Source organism: Panthera onca, chromosome C1, assembly GCF_046562875.1.
Source record: "Panthera onca isolate mPanOnc1 chromosome C1, mPanOnc1 haplotype 2, whole genome shotgun sequence".
Classification (NCBI taxonomy): Eukaryota; Metazoa; Chordata; class Mammalia; order Carnivora; family Felidae; genus Panthera; species Panthera onca.
In genome coordinates this window covers 72493882-72512890 of record NC_138346.1, presented here as the reverse complement: position 1 = coordinate 72512890, position 19009 = coordinate 72493882, and the positions used below count along the sequence as shown (strand labels likewise).

General features: G+C 35.3%; 1 protein-coding gene and 1 non-coding gene across 21 annotated transcripts in view; both read right to left on the bottom strand.

Moving 5' to 3' along the window:
- The window catches only part of BAZ2B (bromodomain adjacent to zinc finger domain 2B), a 434969-nt gene that overhangs the window by 387997 nt on the left and 27963 nt on the right, over positions 1-19009 (bottom strand). The gene's annotated exons all lie outside the window — the stretch shown is intronic.
- On the bottom strand, positions 8364-8470 carry LOC132674009 (U6 spliceosomal RNA). The gene has a single exon (XR_009608337.1). It is a non-coding gene; the product is annotated as a U6 spliceosomal RNA (small nuclear RNA).

Genomic DNA, 19009 nt, shown 5'->3' with positions numbered 1-19009 from the left:
CTGGGTGTTGTATGGAAACCAATTTGACAATAAATCTCATATATTAAAAAAAAAAAGAAAAAAAAAGAAATATTAAGTAAAAAAAAAAAAAAAAAAAAAAGAATCAACTGTACTTATATCAGACAAAACAAACTTATAGCCAAAAATGGTAACAAGAAGTGAAGATGGTCATTATGTAATGATAAGGGAGTCCATTCATCAAGAAGCTGTAACAATCTTAAATACACATGCACTTAACATTAGAGCACCTAAATATATTAAGTAAACTCTAACAGATTTGAATGGAAAAATAGACATTGTATTGTAAGAGCAGTGGACTTCAATACCCCATTTTCAACAATGAATAGATCATTCAGATAGAAAATCAACAAGGATATATTGGACTTGAACCATACTTTAGACCAAATGGAACAGATGTGCACAAAAAATTCCATCCAACAGTGGTAGAATACACATTCTTCACAAATGCACAAGGAACATTTTCCTGGATAGATCATATGATAGGCCATAAAACAACTTTTAGCAAATTTAAGACTGAAATCATACCAAGCATTTTTTCAGACCATAGTGCTATGAGAATAGAAATCAATTAACAGGAGTAAAGCTGGAAAATTCATAGATATGTGGGGATTAAACAACAAGCTCATGAATAACCAATGGATCAAAAACTAAATCAGAGAGAAATCAAGAACTCTCTTGAAACAAATGAAAATGGACCACAATATATCAAACCCTACGGTATGCTGCAAAATCAGTTCTTTATTTTTTTTAAGTTTTAATTTATTTTTAGTATTCTCTACAGCCAACAACGGGCTTAAAACTCATGACAAGATCAAGAGTTGCACGATTTTCTGACTGAGCCAGCCAGATGCCCCTGCAAAATCAGTTATAAGAGGGAAGTTTACAGAGTCAACGCCTACATTAACAGGAAAAATCTCAAAAAAGAAAAAGAAAGGAAAAGAAAGAAAAAAGACAAGAAAGATCTCAAAACAAACAGCTTCACTTAACATCTTCAGGAACTAAAAAAGAAAAATAAGCTAAGTCCCAAATTAGCAGATGAAAGGAAATAAAAAATATCAGAGCAGAAATAAATGAGAGACAAGAAAAAATAATATATCAATGAAACTAACCTACATTTTTGAAAAGATAAATAGAATTGATAAACATTAGCTAGACTGTCACTGAGTGGAGAAAAGCAAATGTTTGTGCACTATTGGTGGGAATGTAAATTGGTACAACTACTATAGAAATCAGTATGTAAGTTCCTCAAAAAATTAAAGATAGAACTACCATATCTGATTTCTGGGTATATATTTAAAGGACATGAGAAGAGGCTCTCAAAGAGATTATCTGTACCATCATGTTCAGTACAGCATTATTTACAATAGCTAACATACGGCAACTTAGTGCCTTAAAAACACAAGTTTATACTTATGCACATAAGAAGTTTGACGTGAGTTTTTTTAAGATTTTACTTTTAAATAATCTCTACACCCAACATGGGGCTGGAACTCTCAACCTTGAAATCAAGAGTTGAATGCTCTACCAACTGAGCCAGCGAGGCACTCCTAAAATGAATTTTATTGGACTAAAACTAAGGTGTTGACAGGTCTAATTCCTTCTGAGGGCTTCAAGGAAGAATCTGTTTCTTGCTTCATCCAGCTTCTGGAAACTACCCGTATACCTTGGTTCCTGGCCACATTACTCCAATCTCTGCTTTGTTGTCCCATTGCCACCTTCTCTTGCCTCCATCTTATAAAAACTCTTGTGATTAGATTTAAGGTTTTATCCAGATAACCCAGGATAACTGCCCATCTCCAGATCTTTAACTGAATTACATCTGCAAGTCCCTTTTGTCATATAAGTTGACACTTTTTGGTTCTTGAAATTAGAATGTGAGTACCACAGTAGTCAACTCCTCTGTTACCCAGCCACTGGCAACCACTGCTGATAGATCTGTCCCTAGTAGTTTTACCTTTTCCAGAATTTCATATAAGTGCAATTACTACAGCATGTAGCCTTTGCAGTCTGGCTTCTTTCTCTCTTAGCATAATAAATATGAAATTCATCCATGTCATCGCATCAATCAGTTCATTCCTTTGCATTACTGAGAAATATTCCATTGCATGGACATACCATATCTTGTTTATCCATTCACAAGTTGAAGGATATTTGTGTTTCCAGTTTTTGCCAAGTATGAAAAAAGCTGATAAAAACACTAATGTGCAGTTTTTTGTGGGAGCACAGTTTCATTCTCTTGGGTAATTACCTAGGAATAAGAATGCTAGTTTGTATGGTTAGCATGTTTAACGTTCTAAGAAACTGTCAAACTCCACTGCAATGTACCTCTACCCCTTGTATCTTTTTTTAAAGTTTATTTATTTATTTTTAGAGAGAGTGAGTAAACAGAGAGGGGGCAGGGAAGGGAGAAAGAGGATCCCAAGCAGGTTGCACACTGCCAAAGCAGAGCCCAACACAGGGCTCAAACTCATGAACTGTGAGACCTGAGCTGAAACCAAGCATTAGATGTTCAACCGACTGAGCCACCCAGGCGCACACCACCCCCTTTATCTTTTCTGATGCACATATAGTTAACCACTGCATAAACAAAGAAAAAGTGTTTGTAAAGAAAAAGTTAAGGAAATAGTTTTTGATTAGACAACACTGTTTACCAAAGTGCTAACAATGAATTCTCAATAGAGAAAGACATAGATACAAAAATAGGAAAATACATTTAAAAGACAGGACAGATACTTCTAAAGGCTCTAACATATATCTAAGAATATTTCCAGAAATTATTCAAGAGAATAAGAGAACATAATATTCAATAAATAACAGCTGAAAATTTTCCAAAATTCTGGAGATATTTAAATCCACAGATTGATAGTGCATAAACAGAATAGTCTTACCCAGACACACTATGATAAAAACAGTAAGGATAGTAAGAACAAAGAGAAAATCTTAAATCTACCATAATGAATAAACGGATTACCTAAAAGAATGAAAATTAAGATTGATAAAATATTTAACCAACAATAGCAGAAGCTAGACAACAATGAAAAAATCTACAACTTTTTATGTGAAATACTGGGACCAACAATATTTCAGAATTCGGATTTTTATGGGGGAAGAAGGATGTTAGAAAATTAATATGGTTCATATCCTCCTATACATTACATAGGACTTCCATTAGCACATTTAGCCAACCCCAAGGAATAATGCTTAAGTAGCAAGGTGAAAGGGGTAGATGTTAGGCTCCAGAAGCTTCTACAGAGATATGAAGAGATACATCACAGTAGAGAAGATTGGGCAGAATAATACTAAGTTTGTTTGGACACTGCAAATTAAATCACCACTTTACATGGATTTACCTTTTTCTGTATTGTTTATATAAAATAAGTAAGTTAGTTTCCAGATCTTTTCTTCTGAAATCCCTCTCCTGCAAAAATCCATTTCCTACTCCCTGGAGGTCCACTCTTAAAATGTTTTTGGTCTACAATCCTAGAACTGTATTTTTAAAAATACCTTTTTTGACCTAGATTCAAAATAAGAAATGTATTTTACATTACAATACACAAATCACTTGCTCACACACATAAACATCTGTAATAAAAGTTTCTGTAATAGTAATTATATTATGTGACTAGTACTGGCATTTTCTATTGTTTTATTCAACTTGAAACAATGTGACTTACTAAACTGACTTCATGACACACCAATTGGTAACAACCTGCAGCCTAAAAATGATCTAGAAATTTTCTATGCATGTATACAAATTTTATGTAAAAATGTGATAAGACCATACAAATTATATCTTTGTTACATTGTAGCTGACTTTAAGAAAAATTTTATTTAAATTCAAGTTAGAGAACATAAATGTAATATTAATTTCAGGTGTAAAATTTAGTGATTCAGCACTCACATATAACACCCAGAGTTCCTCACAAGTGCACTCCTTAATCCCTATCACCTATTTAACCCCCCACCCCCACACCTTTCCTTTGGTAAACCATCAGTTTGTTCTCTATAGTTAAGAGTCTGTTTTTTGGTTTGCCTCTCTCTCTCTCTCTCTTTTGTTTTGCTCATTTGTTTATTAAATTCCACATAAGAGTAAAATCATATGGCATTTGTCCTTCTCTGGCTTATTTTGCTTAACACAATACTCTCTAGCTCCATCCATGCTATTGTCAATAGACATTGTAGCTATCTTTATTCAGTCTTTTTTACACTGTTTGTTAATATGTTCTTAGTGTCACTAAGAGCTAAAGCATACCTATATCCTCATTTGCACTTTCTTTACTTGTAATTGTATTCTGGAAGCAATAAATTATTTTCTTGGGGCACCTGGGTGGCTCAGTTAGTTAAGCGTCTGACTCTTGATTTTTGGCTCAGGTCAGGGTCTCATGGTTCGTGGGTTTGAGGCAGTGCAGAGCCTGCCTGGGATTCTCTCTCTCCCTCTCTATCGCTCTCTTTCTCTCAAAAGTAAATAAACATTTAAAATAAAACAAAGTAAAATAAAACAAAATAAAATATTTTCTAAAACGACTTTCTAAGGGAGTGCCTGATTGGCTCAGTTGGAAGAGCATGAGACTCTTGATCTCAAGGTCATGAATTCAAGCCCCACATTGGGTGTAGACATTATTAGAAATAAATAATAAACTTTAAAAATAAATAAATAAAATAAAACGGCTTTCCAAGATATAGAACAGAAGTATCCGGTAGGGTAGTAACCTTCTTATGTCACAGATCAAAGAGATATATTTTCAAACTTCCACAAGAAATCCTATATTTTTATATGGAATTTCCTGTCAAACAGGCCAAGCTGTCTACATCATTCTTACTCACTGAAGTGGAATTTGAGGGTGGAGGTATTATTGCTTGAAAGAGTTATGAGTAATGTCAAGATCTCCCTCCTTTATGCCCCTGCTATGCCCTTTTATGTATGCATGTTAAGCTAGACTGTTTAGTTATTAGTTTTGTTATGTAAATAGTGTCATGAATTTAATCACAGACCTTTATGCTTTTCATAAGAGGTGAGAAATATGAGAAAGTGTTTACACTTTAAGAAGTGCAAATAAAACGTACAAAAATGTCCTACTGCAGCTGTATAATTTTATTAATAATTTCTAGATACCAAGTAAGCTATAATTTTTATTTAGAAAGAATAAGCATCAACCAATTTTAAATGGTAACATTTGGTAACTGACATAATTAACTAAGGTATTGCACTTAAGAATAACAAATAGGGTATGTTTCTTACAACTTTTAACTCTGGGTTTTTTTTACTTTTTATGTTGAAGTGACTTCAGATTTAATAATAGCGTTAGGGGTGCCTGGGTGGCTTGGTCAGTTAAATGCCAGATTTCGGCTCAGGTCATGATCTCACGGTTCATGGGTTTGAGCCCTGCATCAGGCTCTGTGCTGACAGCTCAGAGCCTGGAGCCTGCTTCGGTTTCTGTGTTTCCCTCTCCTTCTGCCCCTCCCCACTTGGATTCTGTCCCTCTCTCTCTTAAAACTAAATAGTTAAAATAATAATAATAATAAAGTTACAAAATAGTACAAACCACTCAGCACCAAGATCTTGGTTTCTAAATATTATTCTTCAATAAAGGGAACAAGGTTCTGGAGAAATAGCCCATTTAGGACAGGGACAAGGAAAATACAAGATAAAAGAGAAGCATGTGGAAATATCAAAAAGCAAGGCAAAGCTCACAAACCAAAAGGATGGGGATATATCAAAAGGCCATAGGAGATCACCAGGATTTCCAATAGTTAAAGCTGGAACCATTTCGGTGATAGAATAAATAATGTATTAGATTTAACTCAAAGAATGAAATAAATACAGATGAGTCCATAGAAATATAAATAATAAATAGACAGAAAAGAGTCAAATATCCATTATAAAGGAATCCAAATGATATAACATAGAAACTATCCTGTCCAGGAGGTGAGGCTTAACCTGCACCCCACCTGATCCTTTGAGACTGGGCTGGACTTAGTGACTCCCTCCCAAACAGAGTAGGAAAAATTGCAACTTTACAGAGGAGAAACCTGGCAGATACTACCTTAAGATATCAAGGTTTACATCACCAGAGATACCATGTTGATAGCATCTACTCCTGATATGATGTGATAGAAGGGTACTTCACTTCTGTAGTATTCTAAGAAGCCATAACCCCAGTCTAACCATGACAAATACATACAAAAAACAAAACTGAGGGATATTCTTAGAAATATTTCTAAGATTATTTCTAAGAAATATTTCTAAGATATTTGAGTTTCCTCAAAACTGTCAATGTCATGATTTTTTTTTTTTAAAAAAGGCTGAGAAACTGTCACAGACCAAAGGAGACTGAAGAGAGATGACAAACAAATGCAATGTGGTACACTGGACTGCATCTTTGAATAGAAAAGGGACATTAAGGGGTACCTGGGTGGCTCAGTCTGTTAAGGGCCTGACTCTTGATTTTGGCTCAGATCATGATCTCATGGTTGGAGAGTTTGAGCCCTGCATTGGGCTCTGCACTGACAGTGTGCAGCCTGCTTAGGATTCTCTCTCTCTCCCCCCAACTCCTCTCTCTGTCCTTCTTCCGCTTGTGCACACACTTGCGCTCTCTCTCTCTCTCTCTCTCTCTCTCTCTCAAAATACACTTAAAAAAAAAAAGGACATTATGTGATTAAGGTCTGAAGTTTAGAGGAAAATTCGTAGAAAACAGATGAAATCTGAATAAAGTCAGATTTAGGGGTTTAGTTAATAGTAATGCACCAATATTGGTTTCTTAGTTTTCAAAATGTACCATGGTAATTTAAAATGAAAACTAAAATTGGACGAAGTGTGTACTATCTTTTAAACTTTTCTGTAACTCTGAAATTATTCCAAAACTTAGAAGTTTATTTTTTAAACAATACAATTTCCATAAACCCTTCTTCATTCAGATTCCCCAAACTTAACATGTGCTTTATCAGTGTCTTTCTCTCCCCTCTACAGACTTTTCTGAATTTGAAAACAAGTTGCAGACATCATTCCCCTTTATAAATATTTCAATGTAGTTCCTCAAAAAGTACATTAATTAAAATAAGGCACTTACCATTAACATAGCACTATCCAATTTACAGACCTTTACATTTTGCCAATTGTTCCACTACTATCTTTTACGACAAAAATAGAATAATAAAATAAAAGTAACTTTTTCCATCTTGACCAATGACTCAGCCCAGTGTCATACACTGTATTTAACTGTCATATCTCTTTAGACTTTGATCTGAAGCAAGTTCCTCATTCTTTGTTTTTCTTGACCTTGACATTTTTTTAAAACAACGGGCCATTTTTGGTGAACTATCCCTCAGTTTGGGTTTAATTGAAGTTTTTTCATGTTTAAATTCAGGTTACATTTTTTTTTATAAGTTCATTTGCATTTTATTTTCTCTTTAAAAATAAAACACACACACACACACACACACACACGTATACACAGAAGAAAACAGATCCACTGAAAATGAGAGTGATATCCACTCAGTGCTACTAGCAGGATGGGCCAGGGTTTCCACTTCCATGGTCTGGATGAGAAGGGTTTTGCATTTGTTTGGCTGGGTGAGTTTCACCATTCATCAGGTGTTCCAGGTGAGTCATTCAGTTTTGGTTTCTCTCTGAAAGACCCCTTTGGAGGTCACTGTATGGCCCACGTGTTTGTTTCTGCTGCCAAGCTGGTCTAATCAGATGACAATATGGCAAAGGCTCCCACATTTCCAGCTGCCCAGAGTTTCTTTCTTTCTTTTTTTATTTTAATTGCAGTATAGCTAACATACAGTGTTATACAAGTCTCAGGTGTACAATTTAGTGATTCAACGATTCTATACATTACATAGTGCTCATCATAAATGTATTCTTTAACCGGCATCACCTAGCTCCCTCATTCCCCCACCCACCACACATCTTGGAACTATCAGTTTGTTCTCTATGGTTAAGAGTTTGTTTTTTGGTTTGTCTTTCTCTTTTTCCTTTGCTTCTTTATTTTGTTTCTTAAATTCTACATATGAGTGAAACCATATGGCATTTGTCTTTCTCTGGCTGACTTATTCCACTTAGCATAAGAATCTCTACCTTCATCCATGTAGTTGCAAATGGCAAGATTTAATTCTTTATTATGGCTGAATATATTCCATTGTATATACATATCACTTCTTTATCCATTCATCTACTGATGGCCACTTGGGCTGCTTCCAAATTTTGGCTATTGTAAATAGTGTTTCAATAAACATAAGGGTACATGTATCCCTCTGAACTAGCATTTTTGTATGTTTTGGGTAAATACCCAGTAGTGTGATTTACAGAGGTAGGGTAGTTCTATTTTTAAATTTTTTTCTTTAACATGGAAAACTTCACAAATTTGAGTGTCATCCTTGTGCAGGAGTGCCATGCTAATCTGCTCTACATCATTCCAATTATAGTACATGCACTGCTGAAGAAAGCACTCTATTTTTAACTTTTTGAAAAACCTCCATGCTGTTTTCCACAGTGGCTGCACCAGTTTGCATTCCCATCAACAGTGCAAGAGGCTTTTTTCTCCATATTCTCACCAGTACTTATTTCTTGTTGATGTCAGCCATTCTAATAGGTGTGAGGTGATATCTCATTGTAGTTCTGATTTGCATTTCCCTGATGAGGAATGATGTTGAACATCTTTTCATGTTGGCCATCTGTATATCTTCTTTGTAGAAAAGTGTCTTCATGTCTTTTTTAAAAGTTTTCATTTAAATTCCAGTTAATTAACATACAGTATAATATTAGTTTCCTGTGTATAATTTAATGATTCAACACTTACATACAAGACCCAGTGCTCATCTTAACAAGTGCACTTTTTTTTTTAACATTTTATTTTGAGTGAGCTAGACAGAGCACAAGTGGGGGAGGGGCAGAGAGAGAGGAGGGGACAAAGAATCCTAAGCAGGCTCCGGGCTCTGAGCTGTCAGCACAGAGCCCGACGCGGAGCCTGAACCCACCAACTGTGAGATCATGACCTGAGCTGAAGGTGGCCACCCAACTGACTGAGCCACCCAGGTGCCCCAATACAGCAAGTGCACTTCTTAGTCCCCATCACCTATTTAACCCATCCCTCCAGACGCCCCCCCCCCCCCCCCCCCCCCACGTAACCATCAGTTTGTTCTCTACAGTTAAGAGTTTATTTCTTGGTTTGCCTTTCTCTTTTTTCCCCTATGATCATTTGTTTTGTTTCTTAAATTCTACACGAGTGAAATCATATGTTATTTGTCTTTCTCTGAGTTATTTTGCTTAGGATAATATTCTCTAGCTCCATCCATGTCATTGCAAATGGCAAGATTTTATTATTGTTTATAGCTGTAATAATATTCCTTTTTATATATATACACCACTTCTCTATCCATTCAGCACTTGATGGACATTTGGGCTCTTTTCATAATTTGGCTACTGTAGATTATGCTGCTTTATAAACACTGCAGTGCTTGTATTCCTTCGAATTAGTAGTTTTGTATTCTCTGGGTAAATACCTAGTAGTACAATTACTGGATCATAGGGTAGTTCTATTTTTAACTTTTTGAGAAACCTCCATACTGTTTTCCACAGTGGTTGCACCAGTCTGCATTCCCACCAACAGTGTAAGAGGGTTCCCCTTTCTCCACATCCTCTCCAAGACCTCTTATTTCTATGCTGTAAATTTTAGCCATTCTGACAAATGGGTAGTGGTATCTCATTGTAGTTTTGTTTTTCCCTGATGATGAGTGATATTGAGCATCTTTTCATGTGTTTGTTGACAATCGGTTTGTCAAATTGTCATGAAGAGAAATGTCTCATGTCTTCTGCCCATTTTCTAATTGGATTTTTTGTGTGTTTTGGGTGTTGAGTTGTATCAATTCTTTATATATTTTGCATACTAACCTTTTATAAGATATTTCATTTACTACTAACCTTTTATCAGATATGTCATTTGCAAATATCTTCTCCCATTCTGTAGGTTGCCTCTTAGTTTTGTTGATTATTCCCTTCACTGTGCAGAAGCTTTTTACTTTGATGTAGTCCAACAGTTTGGTTTTGCTTTTGTGTCCCTTGCCTGAGGAGACACATCTAGAAATATGTTGCTATGGATGATGTCAGAGAAATTACTACTTGTGTTCTCTTTCAAGATTTTTATGACTTCAAGTCTTAAATTTAGGTCCTTAATCCATTTTGAGTTTATTTTTGTGTATGGTGTGAGAAAGTGGTCCATTTTCATTCTTTTGCATGTAGCTGTCCAGTTTTTCCAACACCATTTATTGAAGAGACTATCTCTTTCCCATTGCATATTCTTTCCTCCATTGTTAATGATTAATTGATCATAGAATTGTGGGACATGTTACATATTTTGTAATACCACAGAAGTGATATTATGCTCCTCTCAGTACATACTATCAGGATATATTATGTCTATTTGTCCCATTACTAACAATGTTGACAACTTGGTAAATATGGTGCCTCTGCTGTAAAGTTGCAATTTTTTTCCTTCAGTGATTAGTAAGGGTCTTGTGGGGAGGTATTTTGACACTGTAAAACCACCCTCCTTTGTCAACTCTTTATGTATTAGTTGTAGGATCCATAGATGCTAAGTACTTGAAACATTTCCCAGCTATGTTTACATAGATGACTTCCATATCAACTCATCTAGCTCTATAAAAAAGCATGATGGTATTTTCATTAAGATTATATTAAAATTATAAATTAAGGAGAACTATCTTTTCATTGGTTCAAATCTAGTTGTGTATCTTTAAGAAGTATATTAAAGATTTATTCAAATAGCTTTTGTATAATTCTTGTTATATTTATTCCTAAGTATTTTATCTTCTTTGTTGGTGTTAAATTGGGGTTTTCCCTAACATTATATCTGCTAACTGATAAGTGGTTGTATATGTAAAGGATTTTAGGTTCTATTGAATTATACTGAATCCTAATTTTATAGCTTAGTGGTTACTGAATTATTTTGTCTGAGTTAGTTTTAATGATTCTCTAGGTCAGGAGTACACAATCTTTCTGTAAGACGTTAAAATGTTTTCAGCTTTGTTGGGCCAGACCATTTTTACCACAACTCTCCAACCAGGCCAGTGGAAGGAAAAGTAGCTACACACAATACACAAACAAAATGATATCACTAGATTTGGTTACTGGGTTCCTTTACTGATCCCTGCTCTAGGCTTTTCTAGGTATACTACCTTAACTGCAAATAGAGACTGTTGCCTTATTTTCTAACTGTTATGACTCTACTGATTGCTCTGGTTTAATTGCATTGCCTAATATCTCCAGTAAAATGTTTAATAGTGTTACTGGATACCCTTGCCTTGTTCCTAATGTTAGTAGTGAAAATGCCCTTAGTGTTGCGCATTAAGAAGATGTTAAGAAAATATTCATTGATTCCTCTTTGTTGAGTGTTTTTACTAGGTGTTTATTTTTGAAGGTCATTTAAGTGTCTATATATGATTTGTTTTGTTATGTACAACATGGCAGGGGCACCTGAGTGGCTCAGTAAGTTGAGCATCCAACTTTGGCGCAGGCCATGATTTCATGTGAATTTGAGCCCCACATCAGGCTTGATGCGGGCAGCTTGGGCCTGTCTGTCCCCTTTCTCTCTACCCTTCCTGGCTCACGTTCTCTCTCAAAAATAAATAAATAAATAAATAAATAAATAAATAAATAAATAAAATATAAATATATGCACACAATATGGCATATTCTATTAATGGGTTTCCTAATATTTAGCCAACCTTGTGTTCCCAGAATAAATCCCACATTGTCATATTATTTTCTTAATGTACAGGAATTTAAGTAATATTTTATCTATTTATAGTTGATATCAGTCTATAATTTCTTTTTTGCACTATCTTTAAGAATTGGTATTATTCACTTTCAATGGTCTGGAATAATTTATAGAGCACTAAGACTATTTGGTGTTTAGATATTTCATAAAATATCCTTGTGGAACTATATGGTCCTGGTGCTTTTTTAAAAAGTAGGTCTTTTTTTTTATCTTTCTCTTATCTTTCTCTTTCTTTTTTATCTTCTATGTCTTCTACAGAAATTAGAGTATCTCAAATGTCAAATGTGTCAGGTGTTTTTTTTTTTTTAAATATTTATTTATTTATTTACTGGGGTGGGGGTGGGGAGCAGAGAGAGAGGGAGAGAGACAATCCCAAGCAGGCTCTGCGTTGTTAGTGCAGAGCCCAATGCAGGGCTTGATCTCACAAAGTGTGAGATCATGACTTGAGCTGAAATCAAGAGTCAGACACTTAACCAACTGAGCCACCCAGGTGCCCCAACAGTTTCAAAAAACCATATTTACCTTGGAAATTACCTTTATCAACTAGATTTTCAATTGTATTTAAAAAGAGGTTTGCAAAGGAGGTTCTTATAATATTTTTTTAATTGAGCTATAATTCCCATATCATAAAATTTACCTTTTTACACTGATATGTGATAAAGTGTACCCTCCTATCCCAAATTCATATGTTGAATTCATCTAGTACCTCAGAATGTGACTATATTTGGAGACAGGACCTTTAAAGAAGTAATTAAGGTAGAAGGAGGAGATATGGATGGGCCCTAATTCACTATGAATGGTCCTCATCTGAAGAGGAGATTCGACACAGATAACACACAGACCATAAGGTGATCATGTAAGGACACAGTGAGAACACAGCCATCTGTGAGCCAAAGAGAGGCCTCAGAATAAGATCGACCATGCTGACACCTTCATCTCAGACCTCTAGCCTTCAGAACTGTTAAAAATAAACTGCATTGTTTAAGTCACCCAGTCTGTGGTATTTGTGATGGCAATCCTAGCAAACTATTACATAAAATACTCAATTCACATTTATGCAACCATCACCACCGTCTACTTCCAAAACATTTTCATCACATAACCCTGTACCCATTATCTGTAACTCCCAATTTCTGCTTTCCTCAGTCCCTGGCAACCACTAAATCTATTCTCTATCTCCTTACATGTTGATATCCATTTGTCCCAGCACCATTTGTTGAACATACTTTTCTTTCCCCATTGAGTTTTCTTGGCATCCTTGGTGAAAATAAGCTGACCATAAAGACGTTTATTCTTGTACGTTCAGTTCTATTCCATGGAACTATGTCTATCTTTAGGCCGTTTATTTTTGGTGGGGGAGTGAGGGGTAATAGCCATTTTCATCAACTGAAACAGAACTTTTTATCCTCATTTTCTCTTTCCTTTTAGAAATTAGTTTTATGTAGTTCAAGTTCCTGTCACTTCTGCATTTCTGTGAACAGGAATGACTGGGGCAGTTTATAAGATCCCTGTATCTTACATAGGATAGAATATCCTCTGCTTTTAGTAAAGAATGATTTCTTTACTGATTGGATCTGGGGCCAGGGCAATATGAAGGGATTTGCCCTCCTGTTTTTAAAAATATTCTTCTGTCTTGCAGGATCCTAAATTTTCCTCTCCTGCTTTTTTTTTTCCTTTTAACTATTTAGTTTCCAAAGGGCAATTTCCCATCATTTTTTACCTTTCTTCCCCAAAAGATATGCCTTTCCAAAATTGCTTCTGTGTGTCCTTTACAAACATGTAAGTCCCTTTCCTGTAGTGTGCTCTGATTTATAAGTAAGCTTTTTTTCTCAAAACTTCAGTATTTAGGGAAGAACTTCCTTTCCTGAAAGTGATTTTAATCAATCGTAAGCATGTCACTAGCTCCTTTCTCGTTCTGTGCAATTTTTCCCAGACCACCCTTGCTGTGGTGGCTTCCACAGGGGCATGAATGATGGCTTATTATAATTTGATATTCATTTTTCTATTACAGATAATCTGAAGTTTGAATACTCTCTTTGTTCTAGTTATGTTAAAACATGGGATTATGTATAGTTTTATTTGTTCTTTATTGTTTTTTGGAGGATGTGTAGGGAGATTCAGATTCATGCATTTGTGGTTACTTCAGTTATCCAGTCTATCTTTTAATATTTTTGTGAATATTTTGTTTGTTTTTCCTGGATGAAGAACTGTCAGGCTCTTAATGGTCTGAGGTATGTTTACTCTAGTATTGCAACGGTAATACTGCTCCAGAGCAATATTGCAACTGACTAATCTTCACCGACTCAATGGTCAATATAGTATAAAGGTAATTACTATAGATACTATACTCCTACCATGGCATTAAAATAATTCATAAACTATGTGGCATTTAATCAGTAATGACAACTGTAGAAGAAAAAACTTGTTAACTAAATGCAAAATAAAACAACAGTCTTACATACAGAAGGAAATTCTTTTAAGGTTCTTTTTCTACTAGAAAATTATTTTTCCTTAAATAGTCAGGTTTAATAAATTACAGGTTTATCATAATGTCTATATAAGAGAGCATTTGATTCACAGTCCATACTACTTTTGGCTTTTCTTGAGCTTTGCTTACCAGAATACAGCCCACATGAAAAACCTAATGAACACGATATTAAAAATATCAAATGAAATTACTGTCTCCTTATATCTTAAAGAATGTTTACCTATACTTAATAGAAATTAACCTGGAATTAGTTTTAGTAAAAGATACTTCGTTTTAGTAAAGAATTTTTTTTTTAAGTTTATTTATTTATTTTGAAAGACAAAGAATAAGTGGGGGAGTGGCAGAGAGAGAATCCCAAGCAGGCTCTACGCTGTCAGCATAGGCCCATCGCAGGGCTTGATCTCATGGAACCATGGATCATGACCTAAGCTGAAACCAAAAGTCGGATGCTTAACTGACTGAGCCACCCAGATGCCCCAGTAAAGAGGTTTCTTTAAATTACTGTGACTTACTATTTTTATTCTTGGAGCTGCAATAGCATTACTTAGGTGTTATTATACTAATTTTACTTTACATAGGAGTTAGAACTGATTACTGGGAATTTGAAACTATTCAGGTTCTATCAGTTAAACAATATGTGATCTTAGGTAAATAACTTTGCTTCTCTCAACTGTTGTTTTTTTCATATGAAATACGTAATTATTTGATAATATCTATTATGAGAGGTTGTGAAAGGTTTAATTAGTGTTTCCAAAATCCTTTTAAATATTCAAATGAAAAAGAGTCAATGCAAATTACCAATAATTATCAGTTTGGCTAGTACACATTACTCCACTAACCACCATTGCCAGAACACTCATTGCAGTATCTTGGGAAACTAAGTATATCTCCCAAAAACCTAGTATTCCCCTCAATATAAAACGATTTTACTTTTTTTTTCTTTCTTGTTTTATTTTCAAATTTTTATTTAAATTCCAGTTAGTTAACATTCAGTGAAATATTGGTTTCAGGAGTAGAATTCAGGGATTCGTCACTTACATACAACATCCAGTGCTCATCCTAACGAGTGCCCTCCTTAAACGCCATCACCCATCTAGCCCATCCCCTACCATCCCCTCCATCAACTCTCAGTTTGTTCTCTATTTTTAAGAGTCTTTTATGTTTGTTTCCCTCGTTCTTTTCTCCTTTTTTCCCTTCCCATATGTTCATCTGTTTTGTTTCTTAAATTCCACATATGAGGGAAATCATATGGTATTTGTCTTTCTCTGACTGACTTATTTCACTTAGCATAATACACTGTAGCTCCATCCATGTTGTTACAAATTGAAAGATTTCATTCCTTCTGGTAAAATCATTTTACTAACAGGTATTGCTGTACCATACATATAAGAACGTTTAGCCCTTTTATCAAATACTATACGTGGCATACTATTATAAAGTCTTTTTCTTTTTAACATAAAAATATTTTATGGGGACCTGGGTGGCTCTATCAGTTGAGTGTCTCACTCTTGATTTCAGCTTGGGTCATGATCCCAGGGTGCTGGGATCAAGCCCTATGTCAGGCTCCACACTGAGCGTGAGGTCTGCTTAAGATTCTCTCTTTCTCCCCACCTCTGTCCCCTCCCCTGCTCATGTGGGCATTCTCTCTCTAAAATATATATATATATAAATAAATAAGTAAATAAATAAATATTTTAATAGGAGCTACTGCTACTTCACGTAATAAAAATAATTAGTCTGGGCGCCTGGGTGGCTCAGTCAGTTAAGCATCTGACTTCAGCTCAGGTCATGATCTCACGGTTTGTGGGTTTGAACCCCACGTCGGGCTCTGTGCTTACAGCTCAGAGCCTGGAGCCTGCTCCAGATTCTGTGTTTCCCTCTCTGCTCCTCCCCTACTTGCACTCTGTCTCTCCCTCTCTCAAAAATAAACAAACATTTAAAAATAAATAAATAAATAAATAAATAAAAATAAAATTAGTCCTTTCCACCATATTTCCATATAACAGTCAGTTGACTTTTAATATTGCCCTGAATCAATGTTTTCTTTCTTAATAGCTCTTGGAATCAAAATTTTTCTATTCAGGAGTGCCTGCATGGCTAAGTCAGTTGAGCATCCAACTTCAGCTTAGGTCATGATCACACAGTTCTTGGGTTCTAACCCTGTGTCGGGCTCTGTGCTGACAGCTCAGAGCCTGGAGCATGCTTCAGATTGTGTCTTCCTCTCTCTCTGCCCTTCCACTGTTCATGATCTGTCTCTCTCGTTCTCAAAAATAAAATTAAAAAATTTTTTTCAATAAAAGTTTTCTATTCATATAATAGTATCCAAAAGTACTAACAATTTTTATATTTCTAATGAGTATAATCATGTCTTACACAATTAAATAGTGTCTTAAACTGAAGATTTCTCAGCAACAATATTTACTCTACCTGTCCAAAACATATTTAGTGAATATACACTACTATCATATAATTACCACTTAACTATTTTAAGCAACTTACAAAAAACAAAATCCCAAAACTTCCTTGTTTGCTCCTTTGTTTAACATTTAAATGAGTCTGCCTCTGTGCTGAGTGTGGAGTCTGCTTGAGATTCTTCCTTTCTCTCTCCCTCTTCCCTTCTCCCCTGCTTGAGCTCTTTCTCTCTCTCTCTAAAATAAAAAAAAAAACAAAAACATTTACTGAGTGCCCAGGTTTGCAAATATGGTCTCTAGTTATCTCAGATATTAGAAATAGCATGTGGTGACAGAGCAAGGAATACAGGATGGAGTTAGACATACCCAGTAGCCTCAGAAGGGACAATGACACACAGCTGAAGAACAAGTATCCCTTGGAGCATGCCATTCCAAAGGACATTGCTGGATCTTATAGATTAAATCAATATTTAAGTTGGCCCAGGCACATTAACACTATTAAAAAGCCATGATTAGAAAAAAAACCCTGAATTCTCATTCTTCATGGAACTTAGAATAAATGTCAGTGGATGAAAATCTAATATTTTGTCTCTGTGCTTTGATTATTCAGTCACCCCAAATATAGCTTCTCACTTACATGTATTTTTTAAATTTTTTGTTTATTTATTTCTGAGAGAGACAGAGAGAGAAAGCAAGTAGGAGAGGGGCAGAGAGATGAGACACAGAATCCAAAGCAGGCTCTAGGCTCTGAGCTGTCAGCACAGAGCCCAATGAGGGGCTCAAACTCATGAACCGCGAGATCATGACCTGAGCTGAAGTCGGATGCTTAACCTACTGAGCCACCCAGGTCCCCCTCAATTACATATTTTTTTGAAGTTTATTTATTTATTTTGAGAGAAGAAAGTGTGAGTTGGGGAAGGGCAGAGATGGGAGACAGAATCTCAAGCAACTTGGTGCTTGACCTCAGGAACCGTAGAATCATAACCAGAGCTGGAATCAAGAGTTGGATGCTTAACCAACTGATCCACCCAGGCACCCCTCACTTCTATTTGAATCCTATCCCTATGGCGGGGTCCAGTTGTAATACCACATCCACAAATACTCCAATGGATTTTATTCATCCTGTATTACACTGCATCGTATGAATTTAGAATTCCTCCAACCTATGTATTGATCTTAGCTACTTATCTCCACTATAGGAGTCCATAGTCCTGGGACTTTTACTCATATGGCATTACAATACAAATGCCTTACTGGTAGAAAAAGTCAAACATGTAAGAATCCTTAGAAATTGTTAAAAAATTAAAAATGGGAAGTAATGAAAATGTTACCACCTTCACATTTTCTCTTGACTCTGAAATATATAAACTGTCAATACTATTTCTCATTGCTAGTATAAATAAATGAATCAAGTTATCCTAATAAAATTTTGAAAGTGTTTAAAACAGGAAACTAAAAAAATAATAAAATAAAACAGGAAACTATTTTAAGATACTTTTAAAATATTAATGAAAAGCATACTGAATGTCTATGATAAATTATGAAACTACCATACAACACCGAATATGAGCGTAAAGTTTTCAAACTCTGTCTTACCAACTGCCTCAAAATAATGAATTTATTTTAAATAAGTCACAAATATAAGCAATCCTAGAAGAGTTGGCTATTCACCTTTTAGATAAATGTTCTTTTAAAAAGCTTTGAGAATTTGACATTAATACTATCTTTCTTTCTCATATTTTAACATCTATGAAAATTTGAAGGACATATAGAAAGTTTTATTCATATATTTTTGAAAAGTCTGTCTTTTGTATTTAAAAACAAGGAGCGGAAGGTACAGGCTTCCAGTTATAGAATGAATTAAGTCACAGGGATGAAAGAGAATATAGTTAATGGTATTAACTATATAATAGCATCATATAGTGCCAGTAGCTACATTTGTGGTAAGCATAGAATAATGTATAGAGTTTTCCAAATCACTATGTTGTACACCTGAAACTAATGCAACATTGTATGCCAACTCTACTTTATTTTTTTTTTAATTTTTTTAATGTTTATTTATTTCTGAGACAGAGAGAGACAGAGCATGAACGGAGGAGGGTCAGAGAGAGGCAGACACAGAATCTGAAGCAGACTCCAGGCTCCGAGCTGTCAGTACAGAGCCCGACGCGGGGCTCGAACTCACAAACCATGAGATCATGACCTGAGCTGAAGTCGCTCGCTCAACCGACTGAGCCACCCAGGTGCCCCTAACTCTACTTTAATAAACAAACAAAGAAAGAAATAAAGTG